This window comes from Apium graveolens, chromosome 3 (assembly GCF_009905375.1).
Source record: "Apium graveolens cultivar Ventura chromosome 3, ASM990537v1, whole genome shotgun sequence".
Taxonomy (NCBI): domain Eukaryota; kingdom Viridiplantae; phylum Streptophyta; class Magnoliopsida; order Apiales; family Apiaceae; genus Apium; species Apium graveolens.
The window spans coordinates 5,025,300-5,036,183 of NC_133649.1; positions in this window are offsets into that span (position 1 = coordinate 5,025,300).

Sequence of the window (10,884 nt, forward strand, 5' to 3'; positions counted from 1 at the left end):
AAGGGCTGAGTCCTCTGGAACTGAGAAAGTACAATCCTCTGGAAGATGTAAAGCCCTGCGTACTGTACCAGGAGTGACTACAAAAGATGAATCACCCACTTAGAAGATAATACTGGGAGTTCCACGGTTACCACCATCATCAAAAATGCCAGTCCTCCAGAACCTCAGAACTTGTTGACTTGAAAATAATTCAGGCTGAGTTAAGGCGTACCCAACCTCACTATGTGCAAGAAGATCTTGCACAAAGTGCAATTCAGATGGAGCTTCAGCATGATCAAGAATTACAGCATAGTTGTTTGGAACAAACTTAGCTCCATCAATGATTAAATCCTTTGGTGCCATGTGAAAAAATTAAGAATTAAGTATGCCTGATAGGTGTTTGATATAATATCGTTGGACACCTGTCAGACATGCAGTAATAACGGATAGTTACTGGGCTCGAGAAAACAGTAATCATTACTTACCCATTTGCCGAGTTTCAAGGAAAAACTGTTCCATTTATCAAGGGAAACAATTTTAATTCAAAATTTAACCCGTTATCACTGATTGAATTATTTGTCACTACAACATTAATATTCTGAAAATAAATCATGTTAAAAATGACCGAGATAATTTCGATGAATAAGTGCTGACAGAGAATCAGAACTTAAATAAAAACAAAATTTAAATGGTCATCAGAATATCAATCAGGATTTATCAACACAAGAGAAAATAACTCAGAGACAAAATCTTGAAGTAAAAACAGTTTTCATTAATATATCAAGTCAATACATTTATGAAATGGAAATTACATCAATACAAGATTTTTCCTAAGCTTCTAACCCTAACATCAACAGCTTTAGTCCTAGCTAAGAAGTCTGACAAAGCTGAGGATGAAGAAGAACAGGAAGAAGACAAGATTAAGTCATCTTCCTCTTCCTATCTTCGATGAACAAGATGGCGAGTCGTATGATTCGCTCTTGCTGACGGATAGCTTCCCGCCTTTCCTCCTCCAATCGCTCCAGATGGCGATGGTAATCCATATAGAGGAATAGGAGGTGAGTTAGCACCTCCTGTGGGACAGAATCCCAGATCTCCTCAGGAATGGCTGTTACATGCCACTCCTGCTGCCAGTCGGCACAACTTAGCTCCATTGTGAAGGTTTGGTTGTTCAAAAACATGTTGTATCGAACCATTGTGTTTTTGATAGAAGAAGGAGGATAAGTGTGAGAGAAGAATGTGATAGAAAGACTAATATGAAGTGGTTGCTTATATAGGCAAGAGAATGCCAAGAGACGCAAAGATATTTAATGCTGACAGGTAGAATTAATTCTACCTCGTCTCCCTAGACTTTGAAAAAGAATAACAGTCATTGGAAAGAGGAAGCATGGCTAGACCGCACAAGACACAAGAAACAGTGGACTGTTCAAGTACGAATACCATTAATCCTAATCATAGTGACTATTAATCTTCCACTTCAACATATTCTAGTTCTAACTGAGACTGTTATCAAATTTTATTAACAGAGAAGCCAAGTAAAGGATTAGACTGAGAAATCAGAACTTAGACCTATACCAGAACTTAACAGTCATCAGAACATAATTTCTTAACTCGAAAAAGGAATGCCTATCTTAGTAAATACTCATACAAGTTCTGAGTTATGGACGTCAGAACTTAATCATCAGAACGTGTAACTTAGAACTTGTCCTCAGAATTTGTGCAATAATGACACAATGACTGTTTATCTAAAATAACATAGACCACCACAGAAATTTTCATCATTCAGATGGAGTGATTAGTGTGTGCATTAAGCTAAAAACAGACAAAAAGTAAAGTCTGATTCTCTTCAGTACATCTTAGAAATAAGGCATAACTAAAATTTTGCTAAAGAGCTGTCATTGTCCTAAAACCTACTCAAGAATGAGTTTATGCTTGAGTCCACCTCAACTGTTTTGTGCTAATTTTATGCATCTTTTGAAATTCTATTTACCAGTGGCTTCTCAGTGTAAGTGAGTCACGACTGTTTATCAGAATTTATGCTATTTTCAGAGTATTTCTCCAGTAATCATAGAGTGTGAAAAGTCACCAAGAAAATATTTAGCTTTTCTGATGCATATTTACTTAATACCAGCAATGCACTTGGGTCGTCCCTTCCACATTTTTACTCTAGATCTCAAAGGAGTACCTGATATTAATCTTTGATCTTTTTGCTTTTTCTTTTGATAAGAGAGGTCTATCAACACTTAGTACATTCAGCAGTTTTACTAGTATCTAAACTTAACAGATGAGTAGCATTATTCTAATTTGTGACTTAGTAATAAGATATACAAAGTGAACTTAACTAAGCTCAGTTATCAGAATTTTCTAGTGTCATAAGATTTCCACTGAAATAATTACTTCTTCCATTGAATCATTTGTTTATTGAAGACTACTAGGTCAGTATCTAGCACAGTTATCCTCATAGGATTGAATAGGTACTAGAACAGACATATCACTTATCAGAGTTTAGAAACATATATCAGACAACAGTCAGTACTTAAAGACATTTATCAATTAAGCACAGAATACACAATGAGATTAATTCTGTAAATACTGAGCATAAAGTCTGATAACACAGAACAAGTCTAAGCAGATTTAGAGAAAGAACCTGAAACCATTCCAAGTTCATTTACCAATCTTGTAAAAGTAGCTTCACATAATGGTTTTATGAAGATATCTGCCAACTGTTGATCTGTGGGAACAAAATGCAATTCCACTGTACCTGCATCCACATGTTCCCTGATGAAGTGGTACCTGATGCTGATGTGCTTTGTCATTGAGTGTTGAACTGGATTACCTGTCATAGCAATAGCACTTTGATTATCACAGTAAATAGGGATTTTGAAATATGTTAACCCATAATCCAGTAACTGATTCTTCATCCAAAGAATCTGTGCACAACAGCTTCCTGCAGCAATATACTCTGCTTCTGCAGTTGATGTGGAAATTGACTTTTGTTTCTTGCTGTACCAAGAAACCAATCTGCCTCCAAGAAATTGGCAGCTTCCACTTGTGCTTTTCCTGTCAATTTTGCAACCTGCAAAATCTGCATCTGAGTAACCTATTAGTTTAAAATCTGATTCTCTAGGATACCATAATCCCAGAGCAGTTGTCCCTTTAAGATACTTAAAGATTCTTTTTACAGCTGTTATGTGAGGTTCCCTTGGATCTGCTTGAAATCTTGCACAAAGACAGGTAGCATACATGATATCAGGTCTACTAGCAGTTAGATAGAGTAGAGAGCCAATCATACCTCTGTAGACAAGAATATCTACTGATTACCGGTATCCTTATCCAGTTTTGTTGCAGTGGCCATTGGAGTGGATGCACTTGAACAATCTTGCATTCCAAATTTTTTTAGCAGGTTTCTGGTGTACTTGGTTTGACAAATAAAAGTGCCTTCCTCATTCTGCTTGACTTGAAGGCCCAGAAAATAGCTAAGTTCCCCCATCATACTCATCTGATATCTTGACTGCATTAGTTTGGCAAATTTCTTGCAAAGTTTGTCATTTGTAGATCCAAAAATGATATCATCAACATAAATCTGGACCAGAAGTAAGTCCTTTCCATGGTTGAGGTAGAACAGTGTTTTGTCTATTGTCCCTCTGTTGAATCTACTTTCCAGAAGAAACTGAGCTAAAGTCTCATACCATGCTCTAGGAGCTTGCTTAAGTCCATAAAGTGCTTTGTCAAGTCTGTAGACATAGTCTGGATGTTTGGTATCTATAAAACCTGGAGGTTGTTCAACATATACCTCTTCCTCCAATTCTCCATTTAGAAAAGCACTTTTCACATCCATTTGAAAGACAGTAAACTTTTTGTGCACAGCATAAGCCAAAAATATTCTTATGGCTTCTAACCTTGCAACTGGTGCAAATGTTTCATCATAATCAATTCCCTCATGTTGAGAATATCCTTTTGCAACCAGCCTTGCCTTATTCCTTGTAATTATGCCATCACTGTCAGTTTTGTTTCTGAATACCCACTTTGTACCAACAACAGATCTATTCTTTGGTCTTGGTACTAGGGTCCAGACTTCGTTTCTTTCAAATTCATTCAACTCTTCCTGCATTGCTTGCACCCAATCAGCATCTTGAAGAGCTTCTTCCACTTTCTTTGGCTCAGTCTGAGAGAGAAAAGAATTATAAAGACACTCATTTGAAGTACCTGTTCTAGTTCTGACACCTGCATCAGGATTTCCAATTATCAAATCAGGTGTATGTGATTTTGTCCACTTCCTTGCAGATGGAAGGTTTTCTCTAGAACTGGATGCTCCCCCATGATCCATGCTATCTGAGTTGGATTCTTTAGTATTTAGATTTTTAGCACTATCAGAACTTGGCTTATCAGAACTTGACGAATCAGAACTTGAAGAGCCAGATGTATGTTCGGATGTTTCTTGAGATGTGGTAGGATCTTGAGTATGCTCCCCCTGCATAGGTGCATCTTCCTTTAACGTAGTCACCACAGTTTCAATAACATCAGAGTTTAATCCATCAGAGTTTGCAGTATCAGGACTTAGACTGTCAGGATTTTCAGTATCAGAATATGAGTCTTCATTTTCAAATCTCAGCTGATCATGGTCAACGAAATCTTTAAGACCAGTGATCTTCTTGTCATCAAAAGAGACATTGATAGATTCCATGACCACTTTTGTTCTCAAATTATAGACTCTGAAGGCTTTTGTGGAAAGTGGATATCCAACAAAGATTCCTTCATCAGCTTTTAGATTAAACTTTGATAGCTGTTCAGGATGAGTCTTGAGAACAAAACACTTGCATCCAAATACATGAAAATATTTCATATTTGGCTTCTTTTTCTTCACCATCTCATATGGTGTTTTTCCATGCTTGTTAATGAGTGTTGCATTTTGAGTAAAACAAGCAGTCTGCACAGCTTCAGCCCAGAAATAGGTTGGAAGCTTTACTTCTTCAAGCATTGTACGTGTAGCTTCAATGAGAGTTCTATTCTTCCTTTCAACAACTCTATTTTGCTGTGGAGTTCCAGGAGCAGAAAATTCCTGCTTTATTCCATGGCTTTTGCAGAACTCTTCCATTATCAAATTCTTGAACTCAGTGCCATTATCACTCCTTAAAATTTTCACAGAATCTTTGACCATTTTATCCAGCTGTTTGACATGATCAGTCAAGATAGATGCAGTTTCACTTTTTGTGTGCAAGAAATACACCCATGTGTATCTGGTGAACTCATCCACTATGACCAACGCATACTTCTTCTTTGCAATAGACATGACATTTACTGGACCAAATAAATCAACATGTATAAGATGATAAGGCTCAAGAATTGATGAATCAGTCTTGCTCTTGAATGAAGATTTTCTTTGTTTGGCTTTCTGACATGAATCACAAAGACCATCAGGAGCAAATACTGTGTTTGGCAATCCTCTCACAAGATCTTTCTTGACCAGTTCATTTATATTGTTGAAATTTAAATGAGAGAGTTTCTTATGCCAATTCCAGCTTTCTTCAATTGATGCTCTACTTAACAGACAAATTGCAGAGCCATCAGTACTTGTTAAAAGCTTAGCTTCATAAATGTTACCACGTCTGTATCCTTTCAGAACAACTTTGCCTTTAGATTTACTCACAACTTCACAGTGTTCTTCAAAGAAATCAACATGATAACCTCTGTCACAGATTTGACTTATACTCAGTAGGTTGTGTTTAAGTCCTGAGACCAGAGCTACTTGTTTAATTATGACATTTCCAAGATTGATATTGCCATATCCCAATGTTTTTCCAATGTTGCCATCTCCATAAGAAACACTTGGGCCAGCTTTCTCCATAAAGTCTGATAGCAGGGCCTTATTTCCAGTCATATGTCCTGAACATCCACTGTCCAGAACTAGAATATTTTTCCTGTTGCCCTGCAATGACAAAGACCACTAATTATTAGTTTTAAGGACCCAGACTTGCTTGGATCCTTTGGCCTTATTAAGTTTGTTAACATTTGCAGCGGATTTAGCATCAGAGTTTATGTTAACATTTTTCTTATCAGAATTTACATTATCAGACTTTGAATCAGAATTTACACTAGAAGGAACAATGGAAACTTTCTTCAAAGAAGGTTTTATTTGATAATAATCATAGTACAAACTATGATTTTCCCTACAAGTATAAATGGAATGCCATAAACTACCACAATGAAAACAAGGATTTTGTAGTTTGTATCTAACAGACTGACTCTTAACTCCTGATTTTGAAGGTAAGGAGTTAATATTCTTATTTTTCCTGCAAAAAGAAGCCAGATGGTTAGAACTTCCACAGTTATGACATGTTTTCCTAGGAGCATCAGGAACAGTTTTATAATCATTGCTTTTATTCACACCTTCCTTTCCATTCCTATTTTTCCTAGGTGATTGTACCTTGTTTGCATTCTTGACATCTTTCAGCTTATGCTTAAGCTGCTTCTTTGTCATTAAGCCTATGTTTACTTCAGCTGTCTTTTCCTGTTTTAGTTTGTCAGAAGTTAATTCCTCTTTAACTTCTGATTTCTCATTATCAGACTTTACAGTTACAAACTTAACAGGTTTTAACTTTGGCTTTTGCTTAACAACAGGCTTAATTTCTTCAGTTCCTTTATCATTCTTATTCTCTCCATAACCTAAGCCCTCTTTCCAATTTTCACTACTTAGCAAATTTTGAGTTGTTCTGCCGGAGTTAGTCCAAGTCCTGATTATCTCTCTTTCCTTTTCTAACTCAGTTTTTAGAGATTCATTCATTTTTAGCACTTCATCCCTAACATAAAAAGCATCATCTCTATCCTTCTGAGTTTAATGGAACATGACTAACTCTTTTTCTAAGAAATCATTCCTTTTCTTAAATGCAAGATTTTCAGAAGTTAATCTTTCACATGTTAAAGTTTGGTCTCTATAGCTAACAAACATGGTTTTAAGATATCTTCTCAACTCATTAATATCATCAGTATGAAAAGCATAAGTAGTCTGAGGTACCTTTGTTTCAGCAGCTTCAGAACTGCTCTCAGCACTTTCTTTATCAGCATTTGCCATCAATGCATAGTTCTCCTCACTTTCAGAGTCTGAAGTGTCTGTCCAGCTTTTCTGCTTTGTGACAAGAGCCTTGCCTCTGTCACCCTTTACCTTCTTGCAGTCAGGAGATATGTGGCCTTTCTCTCCACAGTTATACATTTAACATTGGTGTAATCTCCTCTGTCAGACTTTCCTCCTCTGCCTTCAGATCTTCTGAAATTCTTCTTATCAGAACTTATGCTTTTTCTGGAAAACTTCTTTCCCTTCCTGAACTTCCTGTATGCAATCTTGGTGATTCCTTTCACCATAAGAGCACACAGCTTCATCATCTCCTCATCAGCATCAGTCTCAGGCAAGCTTTCAGAATCTGAGTCATCATCACTCTCAGAACTTGATGACTCAGTATCAGACTTTATGAAAAGAGCTTTACCCTTGTCTTTCTTTGAGGAAGCTGCTTTGGGGAATTCTTCTTCAGCCTTAAGAGCAACTGTCTTTGACTTTCCTCCTTTCCTCTTGCTTCTTTGTTCCATCTCCAGCTCATGAGTCTTGAGCATTCCATAGATTTCGTCAAGAGTTGTTTCATCAAGATTGTAGTTGTCTCTTATTATCGTTGCCTTCAAATCCCAGCATTCAGGAAGAGCTAACAGGAACTTAAGGTTTGAATCTTCAAGATCATACTCTTTATCAACCAATGACAAATCATTCAAAAGTTTGACAAATCTATCATATAAATCATTCAATGACTCATTAGTCTTTGAGTCAAAGTGTTCATACTCTTGAGTGAGTATTGTCTTCCTGTTCTTCTTAATTGTGTCAGTTCCCTGACATCTTCTTTCCAGAGCATCCCATATCTCCTTAGCAGTCTGCAGTTGATTACCCTGTTTGATATTACATTATCAATGGCACTATGCAGTAAGTGTCGTACATTAGCATCCTTAGCAATTGATGCTATGTCCTCAGCAATATAATCACTCTTCTCCTTTGGTACGGTCATTGCTGCTTCACCTCAACTGCAACAGCGAGTTTGGTTGGTTTATGAGGACCTTCCTTGATTCTATCCAGGTATTCTGGATCTGTTGCTTCCAGGAACATGGTCATCCTTACCTTCCATATGGGATATTCAGATGGTCTCAGTATGGGGACTCTGATGGTCTCATACCGACTCTGAATTTGTGTCTTTGGTGGTTCCTCAGTTGCGGTAGGCTTAGTTGGAGTTTCTGTGTCCGACATGATTGTGTTTGGATCTTTAACTGTATATAAGTTAACAGATAGGCTCTGATACCAATTGTTAGGTCACACACACACTGTAGAGGGGGTGAATACAGTGAATAGTACACTCAAATCGAACTTTAAGAACTTAAGTAACATAAAACAAACTTTATTGAAACAATAAACTCTGTTACAGTATGGAACTGTTACCTCTCAGTGATAAACAAATATCACGAGAGCTGCTAGGGTTACAATGAATAATCTTTTCTAATAATGATAACACTTATAGTGTAAACCCTATGTCTATGTTTTATATACTACACAGTTACAAGATAATCGCTAATTGATATGGAATATAGTTCTGCTTCCTAAAATATATCAATCAGATATCTTTTCTTCCAAGTATTCCATTCTTCACGGAATTCCTTCTTCATGCATATCTCTTCTTATGTTTATCTCAATCTTCTTTCCTTTAATCAGCTACTGTCCTTATCTGATTGTCCTTCAGCACTTAAGTTCTGATATCTATCTTCTGATGATTATCTCCTGATAATATAAGTACTGATATCCTTAAGTCCTGACTTCCAATATAAGTACTGATCAACAGTTAAGTACTGATTTATCCTGTTCACATAAGATCTGAAAGCTAAACATAAAACATATTAGCCATGACATTATCAAATATATCTAACAGGATAATAAAACAAAACTATCTAGTCTATTACAATGCTACTTCATACTCTATTCCAGCATCTTTGAATATCTTCATAATAGCATGGAAATGGCATCGCTTCTTTGTTCTCGAAAACACCAGTTGAATAGGCTACCACATTCCATTTGCATCCACTCGACGCATGTGACTGTGTTGTCACTGTCAACAGATATTTGAATTCTTTATCCGTCGGGTTCATGATCATCCATCGAGTTATTGATCATCCGTCGGGTTGTTAATCATCCGTCGAATTCATTGTTGTTATCCGGGGTAGCAATCAGGCACTTGACTTCATTTCACTTATGCAGAATTACAAGACATCATCTATGTACAATTAATCAACCTATTCTGCATATCTAATTAAAGTCATCATGACTTAAGTACTACTACAGATTCTAAACAATGTGTATGCAAAATGTGCTACAGACTTATTGTTACATAAGCTACTCACTTGATGGATAATAAGACATCATCCGTCGGGACTATATTAGGTCATCCGTCGGGACTATAAACCTTATCCGTCGAGTGCTACAAAATTTCACTAAGTAAAATCTACTAAGGTGTTTTGTTCATAAACCTTATCATCAAGTACACAACATATACACAATAATCTCCCCCAATTTATGTATACTGGAATTGTAGCCATAAATTAAGAGACACTTGAGGATAACAAAACACCTTAAAATACAACTTTTAAAAGACAGTAGATAATACTGAAAAGTGCTTCAAATAACAAAATGTACAAAGTTTTGTTCACAGTTATTTTTAAGATGCTCCTCTAGCCTGAGCAGATTTATCTAGTTCCTTGAAGGTCTGGATCTCTTTCCAAGCTTTCTGTTGTTTTCCTCAATCTGATTTGGAGCTGCCTGTGGAATTCCAGTTCATCAGATTCTGAGAGATTTAGCTTTCCTTGCATTTCCAAAAGAGCCTCATTGCTAGAGATGCTCAATTGGTCTTCTAATCTAAAAAATCTTCTCACTCCTTTGTCATCCATGAACTCCATCAGCCAGTAGGGCCTTAGATGCACTCTTCTCCCTGTGTAAGGGATAATTAGAGTCTTTGGGAGTGCATCTTTAGCTCTAACACTCCTTAGCTCTTCAATCTTCTTCAATACTAATCATCTTGCAGTTATATTGAACCCAAAGTTCTTCTTGAAGGATGATATAAACTTTAATCAGTATAGCTTGGCTTTCTTGAATGATCCTGTTAAGTGGCCACTGAATCTCCTTTCCTCCTTTGTACTTGACACTAACCTTTCACATAGGTTTCTGTATGCATCAATTCTCTTACTTCATCTAGTTCATCTAGATAGAGGTTTAGATCAGAAAATTCTTTGATGTCACACAAGTACATGTAATCTCCCCTATTGACTTTAGATTGAGCTTTGACTATGATTTGGATTTAAGAGGAGACAGCTTCACTTTCTTGACTGCTTGATTTGTTTGGTTTGCTAAGGATTGGCAAATAGAAGTCAGGAATTGGTATGTTCCCATTCTACTGGCATCCTTAGGCACAATAGGTTCATGGATGTTCTTGTAAGGATCCACCACCTTGATATCTTCAAATACCACTGAGGGTTTTGATGCTTGAGTTGTAGTTGAAGTAGATTCCATGGGAAAACTGATTCTCCAATTCCTTATCAATAATGTCCAGTTTTAGTTCTTTTAGCCAATTACTTGATTCTTGGAGATTTCTTCTGTGTTCAACTTGATTCTTTGATTCAATAACTTCAGATGGCTGAGAAGGAATTTGTTGGATGAATTTACAGCATGTAGCTGGCCAAGATAGCAATTTGCTCTGTCTTTTGTTTAGTATTAGCATCGGAGCAGCTTGCTTCTTTTCCTGCTTTCAATCTAGCCTTTTTCTCTCTTTGCTTGGGAAAAATTGAGGATGTCCACCACCACACAAATTTCTTTCCCATTCCTAAAAATTTTAG